Source organism: Micrasema longulum, unplaced genomic scaffold (genome assembly GCF_059751315.1).
Source record: "Micrasema longulum isolate JH-2025_06_02 unplaced genomic scaffold, ASM5975131v1 h1tg001060l, whole genome shotgun sequence".
Lineage (NCBI taxonomy): Eukaryota > Metazoa > Arthropoda > Insecta > Trichoptera > Brachycentridae > Micrasema > Micrasema longulum.
This window is the reverse complement of record NW_028278248.1, coordinates 188,915-202,083: the sequence shown is the minus strand read 5'-3', so window position 1 is coordinate 202,083 and position 13,169 is coordinate 188,915. Positions and strand designations below refer to the sequence as shown.

The 13,169-nt window shown below is 31.7% G+C and overlaps 1 pseudogene across 1 annotated transcript in view; it reads left to right on the top strand.

The window, feature by feature from the left end:
* Positions 1-901: 901 nt before the first annotated feature.
* The window catches only part of LOC148277255 (calbindin-32 pseudogene), a 192,032-nt pseudogene continuing 179,764 nt past the window's right edge, over positions 902-13,169 (top strand). Inside the window, exons 1-2 of the transcript XR_015823542.1 lie at positions 902-985; positions 1,256-1,333. The product of XR_015823542.1 is annotated as a calbindin-32 pseudogene (transcript). The remainder of the gene's footprint in view (positions 986-1,255; positions 1,334-13,169) is intronic.

Sequence of the window (13,169 nt, the reverse complement as noted above, 5' to 3'; positions counted from 1 at the left end):
TAATTCACCTGTATGATGGGGGCTTTTGGACAGTTGTGGGGTAAAACAATGTTTAAACGGCTTTTTTTTACAAACACTTAATAGTAAATAATAATAAAACTCAACAGATGAAAGAGTTGAGGAAACGTGGGTAAATAAACAAAGGCAGAATGGTGAATATCAGACAGTGCGTAAAATGGCCATTTAAACCAGCAAACGGCAGGTCGTAAGCCCCGTGAATGCCTAGATTTCCATATTCCCGTCACAAAAATATTTTCTCTTCTTTTGAAATAAATTTCAATATTGTTAAAAAAAATAAGCGCGGTAAAAATTAGAGCATTCAATTGTACTGTATTTTTTTTTAAATGTACGAAAAAAATAAATATTTTAATAAAAACGCACTTCTTTGAATGACGTCACTGATTTATGTGATCCATTGAATGATATGAGAGCATTAAAGGATATACGCTTTGGTCGCCGTAAACGAAGTAATCGGAAAAAAACTGTCATAGAACAATCTCTGACGTCACACGCGGAGTTATTTCAGAAATACAAAGCATTATAAAATCATAGCGCTGATATTACGACATATAAAAATAAAAATATAAAAAATTGGCTTAGTTTAATATTCTATTAACAAATAAAAAATGTCACTGAACGTTCTCATTGGTCCTAAATAAAAAAAGGAAACTTATGAATGAGCTTTAAATGAAAAAAAACTACAAACTACTATAAATTCAATGAGAAAACATTACGAAAAAGGTATTTTTTCCGGTGAGAACTTTTCGGTGATGGGGGCGTTATGCTAAAATCCTTTGTATAAAATTTCCCGAGTGGCAACCCTGTTTGTCATAGGTAAACGGTGGCGGTGGAGGGGAGAAGTCTGGACCTAGGAAAATATCCATTCATTCGAGCCCCAGTCTTTGTGCCGAGCGGTCTTGTACTCTTCCTCAATCACAGGTTGAAATACATCGCGGACACAGAATATTCTAACAGAAGTGCTCCGGTACAGTATTACAAACAAAGAAAAAAACAAAAAAACGTAGCAAAGCAAAAAAAGACGACAAATCGTAAAAATAAAATTATTCTCATTTAAATTAAGATTGATCAATATTATTAGTTTTTTATTCATTGTTCGAAGAAAAAAGCCAACCGTTTTATTATTTAATAGCACTGAATCATAGCTATTTTAACAAATATTATATTTTTTATTGTATTTTTATAAGTTGTTTGTAATACTATACTGTTAGTAATTAAATATTCATATTTTTTTTAGTTGACGATTAAAAAATAATTTAATCGATTCCGATAAAAATAGTGCCAAATTCAAGAAAGCCCTTTTCTTCGACTTTTGGTGAGTTGTTCATTATTTTAATTTCCATAGGTACACTTCATTTAAAAATAATTCCTACGTTGTTTAATAATTTCAAAATGTTGTATTTTAAGATTAGGGATTTGATTCCAAGAGCAGGTAAAATATTAATTTGTTTAAAAAAAATATAATTCGTGTATTAATTATCGGAAATTAGGATAACATTCAGCATTTAAAAAAAATAATATAGAGTGTCCTTTGGTTAGATAAGTCTCCTAACATGGCTCAGCCTGTTCTAAGATGGAGATTTTTTGTGTTTAAAATAACGGGTCGTTAACTACGCCAAAACTGAAAGACCATTATTACGAAAGCTGAAAATACGTAATTATAAATGAATAGCTAACTATTATACACATGTAAATACTAAATTATTCTAGTTACTGCATCCGGATTGCCAAATATCCGGATCATGATCAGGAAATAAAACCTCGAAATAAAGACCTCGCTGCTCTTCAATGAGTTTCTTCATCAATTCAATTAAGTTTATTTATTTATTTATTATTTATTTATAAATTTATTGCAAAAAATAATACACATACTTAATAACAGGGAATCTATATAAAAACCAATTAATGTAAAATGAAAACGGAGTGTTCTCTGTTTATGATAGTCTCCATCTAACATGGCACAGCCTGTTCTAAGATGGAGATTTTCTATCTTTAGAGCGAAAGTAGTCCTATACCAATAAAACAATAACATAAAAAAGAAAAACTAAAACTACTTAATTATAAATGCCTAGCTAATCAAATGTAAGAAATTAAAAATCATTATTATACAAATATAAAGTATATGTTTGTGCCAAGAATACATGTTACTTAAATATAAATAATATAGTATAATATATAATAAAACAAATATAAAGCAATGAAATACATAAAAATTTAAATAATATGTGTACCAATTATATAAAGTACTACGTTTACTAGTTTTTTGGACATGATTAAATAATTTTTTTATGTTATGCTTTTACACAAATCGAAGAGGATGGCTTCCTTGTCCTGGCTAAGTCCCTCAATATTTATTGAGATCGTCGTGAATAGCCCCGAAGAGGGCCTTTTTATTCGGATTTTGTGGGTGACTGTCCGGCTTTGAAAGGATTAGACGACTTTTGTCGTTTCCAGGGGGCGCCGGATTGCTTTCGATTCTCATTGTTGTTTTTATATTATTTATTCTTTTTCTTTCGATCGGTTCGGTTCGGTTAGTTTTATGGTTTGCTATCCGTCGTTGAAGCTCCTGGTGCAGGTGCAAGATGCGATATCTGTCACTGCGCACTGTAGATACAAGGGCTAAAGTCCGGACCCGATAAATAAGTAATGTGATCCTAATTCGGCGTTTTATTTTAAAAGCAATAAAATAGATCGTAGAGTAAATTCTGGGTATTATTTTGCAAAACATTATCTTAATTTAATGGTTAATCTAATTTATTTATTTAATTTTTTATTTTCTTTTATTTAGGAAACATACAGTACAGTTACAAAGTTTAATATTTTACACAATTAGACTTAACTCTAATGGACCAGTAAAGTTTCTATATTATAAAGCATTATATGTAAGGTTAATTATGAAAGTATAAAAAAGAGAAGGAAAAAAAAAACAAAAATGAAAGTTGTTTAAAAATTAAAATTTAAGTAAAAAAATATATTTTAAAGTTTGCAGTTTGTAGTGAGTATTTACAAATGGAAATAATATTAAAAATGAAGAAAATTTGTAAGAGTAATTAAAAGTTAAGATCAATAAAGAATGAAAAACATGCTCAAATGTAAAAATAAAATAAAATAGTAATAACATTGTTTTAAAAAAAGGAAAAAAATAAATATACACACACATATTTTAAGGGGTTCAAAGAAACGATGAGAAGAATCTTTAAGTAAAATATAAGACAATAAGTTTAAGTCAATTTAAAAAACATCGTCAAAATTAATGACACATTATGGTAAGAGCAGCAATAATCCGGATAACGTCTGGCACTAATTAATTGGATAGTTGGAGTTTTACTGTAAACATTAATTACATTATTTTTTAAAGTATTGCTTAGAACTGGATTTTCATCATGATATTGAGGAAGATCAGCCCTACGAGAAATCGGTTAAAAAAAGATTTTTACGCGCGATGAAAATTGTAGCATTAAATTTTAGAGCGAAGTCTCTTGAAAATGCATATAAAATAATAAAAAAGATTTTAATAAAAATGAACTACTTTGCATGACGTCACTAGTTCTTCCGAATCACACGAAGATAAGAGAGCTGTAAATGATTTTCGTTTTACGGTAAGTCAACTGACTTATCAGTAGAAATCACCGAGAAGAACAGGAAGAGAACGTGAGATGTAATAAGCGGACTTATTTCAAAAATACAAAACTGTGAAAAATCATATCGCTGATAATACAATATGAAAAAAATTTGTAAAAAGTTTTTTGGCTTAATTAATAGTCAAATAAAAAAATGTGTAAATAAATGTTAGATAAATTTCTAAATTTGTTACAACACAGAGGGGAAACATTTTTGAGACGTGAATATGGAAGTCTAGGCATTTACAGAGGCTATGATCTGTAATTGGCTGGTTTAAGTGGCCACTTTACGCACTGTGTAACATTCACCATTCTGCCCATGTTTAAACATCCACATTTCCTCAACTCTTCGATGTGTTGATTTTTGTGAAGTAATAGAGCTGAAACCTTTGTCATGTGGGAGAGATTTATCCGGCTGAACCAATTTACCTACTAAGCAACGCCTAAAAACAATTTTCCAATTTTTCACAATTTTTTATAACAAGTTTAGATTTAAATAACTCCCTAAGGAGGAAATTCAGCTTGTCTGCAAATATTTGGACATATTCAAAACATTATTGAATTAACTAACTGGTAAAAGTAGAAGAATAAAAATTGGAAAATTATTTTCATGCGTTGCCTAGTGGGTGAATTGGTTCAGTCAGATGAATTTCACCAAAATGACAAAGGTTTCAGCTTATTTACTTCACAAAAGTCAACAGATGGAAGAGTTGAGAAAATGTGGAAGTTCAAACATGGGCTGAATGGTGAATATTACACAGTGTGTAAAGTGGCTACATAAACCAGCCAATAACAGGTCGTGAGCTCTGTAAATGCGTTCATATCACCTCCGGTTTTGTTCTTTTTCCTGAAAAAATGTTTTCCAAAAACCAACGAGTCTGCAAACATTTGGACAAACTCAAAACATAACTGCATTTTAGGTTGTAATAATTACTTTAATAAGCTTTTTTTGCACTCTCAAGTTTTGATACGGTAGGCTTCAGCTTCTTTGCATCGCAAAAGACAACAGATGGAAGAGTTGAGGTTGAAATGTGGATGTTTAAACACAGGCAGAATGGTGAATGTTGCCCAGAGCGTAAAGTGGCCACTTAAACCTGCCAATGACACGTAATAAGCCCTGTAGATGTGTAGATGCCTAGACTTTTATATTTCCACGTCAAAAATGTTTTCCCTGCCTGTTGCAACAAATTTAGATCTAAAATACAGTATTTCATTTACCGCGTTTTAAACGTTTTTTTTTTAAAAAAACTGATCCCAAATACTTCTATTTATATATATGGTAACCGTCCGTCATCGAAAGACGATGGTGATGTAAACTTAATTTGATGACTGGGAAAAACAGCTTTTCTGGTGACTGTATAGTCCTATACGGGACCAGCACAGTCGGCCACATTTCTCGCTCTTCCAGGTTGTGGAGGGGGGAGGCTCCAGTAGGTAGCTGCTTTCCTCGCAATCTTTTAAGTCTCAGATTTTCCAGCCAAAACAAAACAAAAACAAATATTAAAATTACGTCTGGCTTCTTGGAATGTACGAACTACGTGTCCACGTTTTTGTCCAAATACAAACTTATTTATACGTAAAACAGCTATTATAGAAAATGAATTACAAAGACTATAGTCTTTAAAATGTAATATGATTAGAATGATATTTGTCAGAAAAAGTGACGACATAACTTTGTAGTAACGCCAAAGAAGTTATTTATATTGACACACGAATCATTTGTATCTGGCGTGAAATTTTTTTTTTAAGATAACGCTTGAAACATAAATCAAAATTAGTATATAAAATCAGCTTTAAAACTAAAAAAAACTAAAATAAACCTAATCAACAAATTGCAACAGGGATGGAAAATACCTTTAATAAGGGAATATGGAAGTCAAGGCATTTACAGGGCTTATGACCTGTCATTGGCTGGTTTAAGTGGCCACTTTACACACTGCGTAACATTCACCATTTTGCCTATGTTACATCCATATTTCTTCAATTCTTCCATTTGTTGATTTTAGTGAAGTAAAAGAGCTGAAACCTTTATTGTTGTGAAAAGATTCATCTGACTGAATTATTTCACATTCTAGGCAACGCCTGAAAACATTTTTTTTAATTTTTAACTTCTTCTTGGACCAGTTGGTTTCATTACAATATTTGGGTTTGTCCAAATGTTCGTACACAAAAGACTGGATTTCACCCCCACAAATTAACAAATTTGTTAATCTTAATGACTCCCGAGAGGGTGAAATCCAGTCTTAGTCTACGAACATGTGGACAAACTCAAATATTGTAATAAACCTAATTATTAACGACGTTCTTACAAGATTATATTATTTTGCAAAAACGTTAGAGATAGGACAAATTGATCAAGGTAAATTGATCAAATAAAAAAATAATTCATTTGATATTGTTCATGAAAAAAGTATAAATGTCTCTTTTTTTTATGAATAATTTTGTTAAACACACTATAATAGGCTTGTTTAGCGTTTTTTATATGAATTTTTGGAAACAGAGTTTCATGATTGCATGAAATAACTGATAAAATCGATTTGATCAGTGAACAGTAATTTCTCATCAAAAATGAAATTAGTTTGACATCTGTCATTCTAATCAAGCTATATTTTAAGAACTATAAATATTGATATCGTTTCATTACAAGAGACTAGGCTAGCGGACAATGGCTCGATTAAGGAATCCTGTTATACATTATTTTGGCATGGAAAACCAGCGGTGGAAAGACGTGAATACGGGGTTGGCTTTGCTGTTAAAAACTCTTTCTTGGCATGTTTAAAATCACTTGCGGGTATTTCTGAACGGTTAATGAAAATGAGAGTCAAAACACAAAACTTATATACGACTCTAATACGTGCGTATGCTCCAACGTTAAACTCTGACTCCGATGTAAAAGATGCATTTTACGACTAATTATTAAGTTTCAGGAAAGATGTCAATAAAAATGATAAAATAATCATACTAGGTGACTTTGATGCAAGAGTTGGTGCTGACTACAAAGTATGGCCTTCAGTTCTTGGTCAACACGGAGTCGGAAAAAATAACGAAAATGGACAACGGCTTCTCGAATTGTGTGCACAACAACAACTTTGCGTCACGAACACATATTTTGCTGCTGGTCAAAGGCAAAAAGTTTCTTGGCGACATCCGAAATCAGGTAACTGTTTTTTTTGTTTAGAAAAATAGATTTAAAAGATTTTTTGAAGACTCGAGCACATCATAGCGCAGATTGCGGATCGGATCATGCCATTGTTGTATCAAATGTACGCCTGAAACCGCAAGTACTTATTTTGAGTTTGTTAAATGATAAATTTATATTTATTATACTTGCAACTCATATACGGCTGTAAGAATTCCGATCCTACCTACATCCGTCCTATTCTAATTATTGTTGTCCCATCCTACCGTTCGGTGAACAAGACGTTGTGTCAAGTGTAACGCTGATAAGTCTTTCTCACACACGTGTATCTGCGTAGTTTCTGACAAAGTGAAGTTAGTGCTCCATAAACTGCCCAAAACATACATTTTATCGATATTTAATCGATACCGGTTATCTGTGCAAGTGTGAATTGCCAAATCCTTCACAAAAGAAACATAAACTGAAGAATTTAAAAGTGAGTAAACGTTTCTATGCAGTTTTCAAAATTTCTTCTGTTATAAGAATGCAAAGCCTGAAAGGTAACATGCCAAACAAACACGGTTTGATTATTTATTTGTTTATTTACATTTTTTTCGTATACATTTGGTACATTTTTTATTACATAATATATCACTTTACTAATTTTATTTATTAATTAATTTAACTTTTTGTAAATAATGTTATTTACACGTTGGCGGGCTTATCGCCAAATGGCAATTTCTTCCAACCAACCAAAAAAATAAAAGTTTTATTTATCTACATATTTAATAGAAAATAAAGATTAAAAAGCTAAAGATATACAGAAATAAACGTATTTGTTTATAAATGACTTTAGTTCAAAACTATTATTACTCAATGGGAAAAAGGAAAAATGAGGAAAGAGGAAAGAGGAAAGGAGGAGAGATTAAGGAAGAGAAAAGATATGTTTCTTCACACGTGATTTAAACAGAGATACTGTAGTAACATCTTTGATGGTGGATGGATGGGGGATGATTCCACAGTCAAGCCGCATGGACACTATATGAGTTAGAGAAGAAAGAGGAATTGTGGATGGGTATTTTTTCATTCATTTCATTTTTTTGCACCACAACAGGCCAGGAGGCCCAATTACAATGGTGAATTAGATTACGGACAAACCAGGCTTGAGAAAAATCACATTTAAAAAATAAAAAAATGTGTTCTCACCCGGGAATCGAACCCAGAACCTTTCGTGCGTGGGTCAAGCGTCTTGACCACTACACCACGGAGGTCGCCAAAGGTATTAAGAGAGTGCCATGAGAATTAGATCGAAGAGGTAAACCATGAACTGATAAACGTTGAAATTTTTCACGCGGGTATATAGGAGAGTTAGGACTATAAAGTACATTAAACAGAAGTGAGAGGGAGTGATAGTCTCTCCGCTGTCTATTTTTGAGCCATTTCAGTTGCCTACGATAATCAGAAATGTGGTCATATTTCCCAAGACCAAAAATATACCTATTTTATAGTTAATAGTTATTTTTATTACTGAATCTAAATAGCAGCCTACGTGGTCAAGGCGCTTGACTCAAACACGGAAGGTTCAGGGTTTGGTTCCCGGTGAGAACACAACAATCTTATTTGATTTATCTCAAGCCTGGGTGTTCTGTGATGTAATGCACAACTGTAATTAGTCTTCCTGGCCTGTTGTAGTGCAAAAAAAAACATTTATGTCAAACTATAATTTCAATTTATTTATAACGTCATTAGCAAAAAATACTGAGTTCCGGTTAATTCCCTTGAAATTAAAATGAATTTAAATTACAACCTAAAATTGTACTATGTAAACATCATGCCAAGACACGTATCTAGTGTCAATTTATGTACCTATCTTTTTGGTTTGATTTACAGAAGATTTTAGTTGGTAGAGTGAAGAAAGATTGTTGTCTTGTACAGAATGTATCTTTAACAAAATATTTATACAATTCCCTCACACATGGCAAATCTGAATGATTCATAGTTAATTCTGTTTTTATACTACTTTTACTGCAAAATTATATTTTTGCTTAAAATTTCTTCCAATTTACAATGAAGAATCATTTTATTGTAGCGAACTGTTTTTGTCTTATGATTATTATTTTGAATTTTGGGCGTAAGTATAGCCTGTGAGCTCGCCAATACATGACAGATGACATTAACATAACCATAGAAAAACATAGCAGTTGAGCTCTCAGAAGTAAAGCAACGTGAATGCAGCAATGCTTGAACTACATGTCAATAATATTCTAAAAATAAATAATATTATTTGGCCATACGGAACTTTAAAGCACACCTTGGTTTAATTACTAATAGTATTTTATCGGTTAGGTAGGTGTATTTAAAAAAAATGTTGCGTACCTGAAAAAAGCACAAATAATTATGTTTTTGTAAATGATGTCAGTAGCGACACTCAGAGAGTGGCTTTGTGACGTTTTGACATTTTTTATAAGAAATTCATGGCGTAGCCGAAATACTGTTATAAAAACGAGGATGTTTTTGTTGATTGACGTTAGCAGGCGCTACCCAGGGGCGACTTTGTGACGTGAGAAATTATTTAAAAAAAGAGATTCATGGCGTAGCCGAAATATTGTAATTAAAACGAGGATGTTTTTGTTGATTGACGTTAGCAGGCGCTACCCAGGGGCGACTTTGTGACGTGAGAAATTATTTAAAAAAAGAGATTCATGGCGTAGCCGAAATATTGTAATTAAAACGAGGATGTTTTTGTTGATTGACGTTAGCAGGCGCTACCCAGGGGCGACTTCATGACGTGATGAAATTATTAATTTAAATATTTTTTTTCATTTTACATAGCGTAGCCGAGATAAGAAATTGCGTGGTGTTTCGAAATTTAACCGTGTAGGTAGCCACCTAGTTACAATATTATTTTTGTATTTGTATAACTGCTGTTTTATAATGTTTATGTATTTATCGCTATAAGAATTAAACTAAAGATAGTTTTTACTTTTAATCGCTATCCGTTTTTTAAATTATGTGTGTAACACTCAGTAATATTTATTTTTCAAGTATTCAATGTTATTTTTGCATTTTAATTAATATTGTTAATATAAAGCGTATTTTTATTTATTCGAATTTACTAGACTGTTTTTATTACAAAAAATAAAACTGCATATTTCTCTATGTATTTTTCTGTTATAAACAATCTATTAAAATAATACACATCAAATTTCCATTGTCTGTTGATTTTATTTGCAATCTTCTTTTTTTTCGATGGTTAAAACTCTAGGAAATTCAAAGACAATAAAATTTTTACTGTCATATATTGGCGAGCTCACACGCTATACATAGCCCGAATTTTGACTTAGTAGAAATTTTTATTTTATAAAATAAATGGCTTTTTACATCCAGCTGTCTTTCCATGTTTTTGGCGATCTTCCCAGTAGCCCTGTGCTGCAGGGGTTTTCAGAATTACTGATTTTTGCAAGCCTCGTATCTTCCATGAGGTTCACACGGTCCCTCCAAGAGCACCTTCTGCTTCTTCCCCTCTCACCATGTCTTCAACACCACATACATATATCTTTCCGTCTCATTTCTGATCCGATCTCTAAGAGTTCTGCCTGCAATGGAGCGTAGGGTTTCTGCTACCCTGAGAAAGCTTCACATAATAAATAAAACATATATTTTCTAATATTATTACAATTATAGAAATGAATAAAAATACTATAAAAAAACTCTCTCACACTCTCATGTTTTAATTGGTTTTTCGTATATACTACACATATTGTATTTTTGGCAAGTAAAATAATATCATTTTGGCTCTCTGAGAACAGGGTTACTACCCCTAGTTCAGCGGTTATTTTTGGAGGCCACGCGACCGTCAACGTCACTCGTGTGCGTGCGAGCCAAACACCACTGATTAAAAACTAACGATCCTAATATGCAATTAAAGGTTGTGGTCCATCGGGTTGTGGTCCTGTAGCTAGTGTCTCGGACTCACGGACCAAAGGTCCGTAGTTCGAATCCCACTCTATCCCAACTCGATTCCCATTTTCTAATAGTGAGTTATATACACCTCGTTGAAAATGGCCCTCAAAATGAAATATTTGGGTAAAACATAAAAACGCAAATATTTATTAAAAAAAAGAATTGCTGTGAGGAATGAAATCAATTAAAAACGATGTTTAATACAAAACATGCCGGCTACAATTCTGAACATTTTGATTTACGAAAAAATGAAGTGAAATCCTTGATTGTCGGCCGGGATATATGTACTACTGTGGTCCGTATAAGAACTGAGTAGTAACCCGAGAGCCCCAAGGAAGCAGTTCGCGGGCCGTCAATAGAGAAACATCCCCTTTTTTCGATTTTAAATTAATAGGGGCAATGAACTACTGTCGAGTGAAATTTTTTTTTTGTACTTTTAGTACCTTGAGAAATATTTTTAAATTTTAAATTCCCGCGAAAACGATTCAATACAATGGCGATGTGGTTGAATTTTGACCTTTTTTCTGACCGTTTAAATTTCAATAGAACGCCGCGTCGACACGAATCTTGACGTCACGATTGTCAAGGTTTTCGCGGAGACGTGTTTTTAAACAATTTAAAAAAAAAAAAAATGCAAACATTTTTTTGCAATATCCATATTGATTTTGAAAATACAATAAATTTTTCTAAATCCATTTAACATATTTTTATCGGAATTCGTAGTACCCATCTGATATTTCCCTATTGCCGATCACAGCCCTAGTTAGACAGTCAACTTAAGGCTGTAGGCTGGTAAAACGAACGCAAAATTAGGAAATCATACGATTTTGACAATAATAAAAAAAACATAAATAAGATTAAAAAAATATTTTTAAAGGTACATCTGTCAAAAAATATGAAAATTTCATGTAACTAAAATATAATTACTTTTAGACCGGCAGATTACGCCATCTCAAATTTAGGCTGAACTTAGGTATCTGGGATCTCAATAAAGACTAAGTACTGAACTAAAATTTATTGTAATAATTTGAAGATAATAAGCTGAACATGAAAGTGGCCGATGCCAAATTTTAATTTTTGATTTTGAAAAGAAATACAAGCATTTTCAATCACATACATTTTTGTAACATTTTCCTTTATTTCTACGTAAAATTATACATTCGGTAATACTTACTACTACCGAGAGCGATAAGGGCAGGTTTGAAGGTCATAAAAACGTAAATAAGATGTTGTTATAAATTAAATATTACAACCAAAATTATCTTTTTTTAAAAAAAAGAGAATACAATTCTATAAAAAAAGGTTTCAACTAAAGTATCTCAATAAATTTAATTATTTTAAGTATTACAGAAGGCATGATTTTACGTAGAAATAAAGGAAAATGTCGCCAAAATGTATGTGATTTAAATGCTTGTATTTATTTTCAAAATCAACAAATTAAAATTTAATATCGGCCACGTTCATGTTCAATTTATTATCTTCAAATTATTGCAAAAAATTTTAGTTATTAATATCTCAGATACCTAAGTTCAGTCTCAATTTGAAACGGCGTAATCTGCCGGTCTAAAAGTAATTATATTTTAGTTACATAAAACTTTAAGTATATTTTTTGACAGAAATACCTTCAAAAATACTGTTTTCATCTGATTCATGTTTTTTTATTATTCCGCGATTAACAACTAATATTCGTTTTAAAATGGCAAAATCGTATAATTTCCTAATTTTGCGTTCGTTTTACCAGACTACAGCCTTAATATTAATGAGCCAATTTTATTTGCAGGTATATAATAAGATAAAAAAAAAAAAGTAAAGGAATTTTAAGTTAATTTAATATATCATTCGCGTGCTTTCCAAACAATAAAATTTTTCACATCCTTAGGCAACACAATGAATAATTATGTACTGTTGAAAATAGAAAGTGGATAATTCAAATACGTGCATATACTAAACCCTCGTCAAATCCTCACTCTAAATTCTAACGGAAAAACGGTAAGAGCATTTTGGATTAAAACGTTATATGTATTCTAGTTAATTCGTAAAAAGGTTTGCCTATTAGAACTCCGAGGACAAGTCTAAGCTGGAAATACAAATAAACTATATTAGATTAATACAATGAGCTTTTAGGGTCACATTACAGCGTCCATTAGGGTCGATGGATGTTGTTGAAAAAATAATTGTGCATCTGAACGGCCGTAAAAATCTTATGAGTGTTTTTTAATTTTCTTTAATTTAGTCCTCAAATAGTACAAACATTGGAATATATGAATCTGTAGGAATTAGATTCAGAATCAGTTTCAGAATAAGACTTTCTGTATCCGGATGGTTATTATTTTTTCATAAATAGTTATCACTTATCATTTACGGTATACACTTTTGTATACCGTAAGTTCAAATATGCCAGAAAAACTAAACGATTTGAATGATTTTCGGATGGGAATTTGGATTCCAAT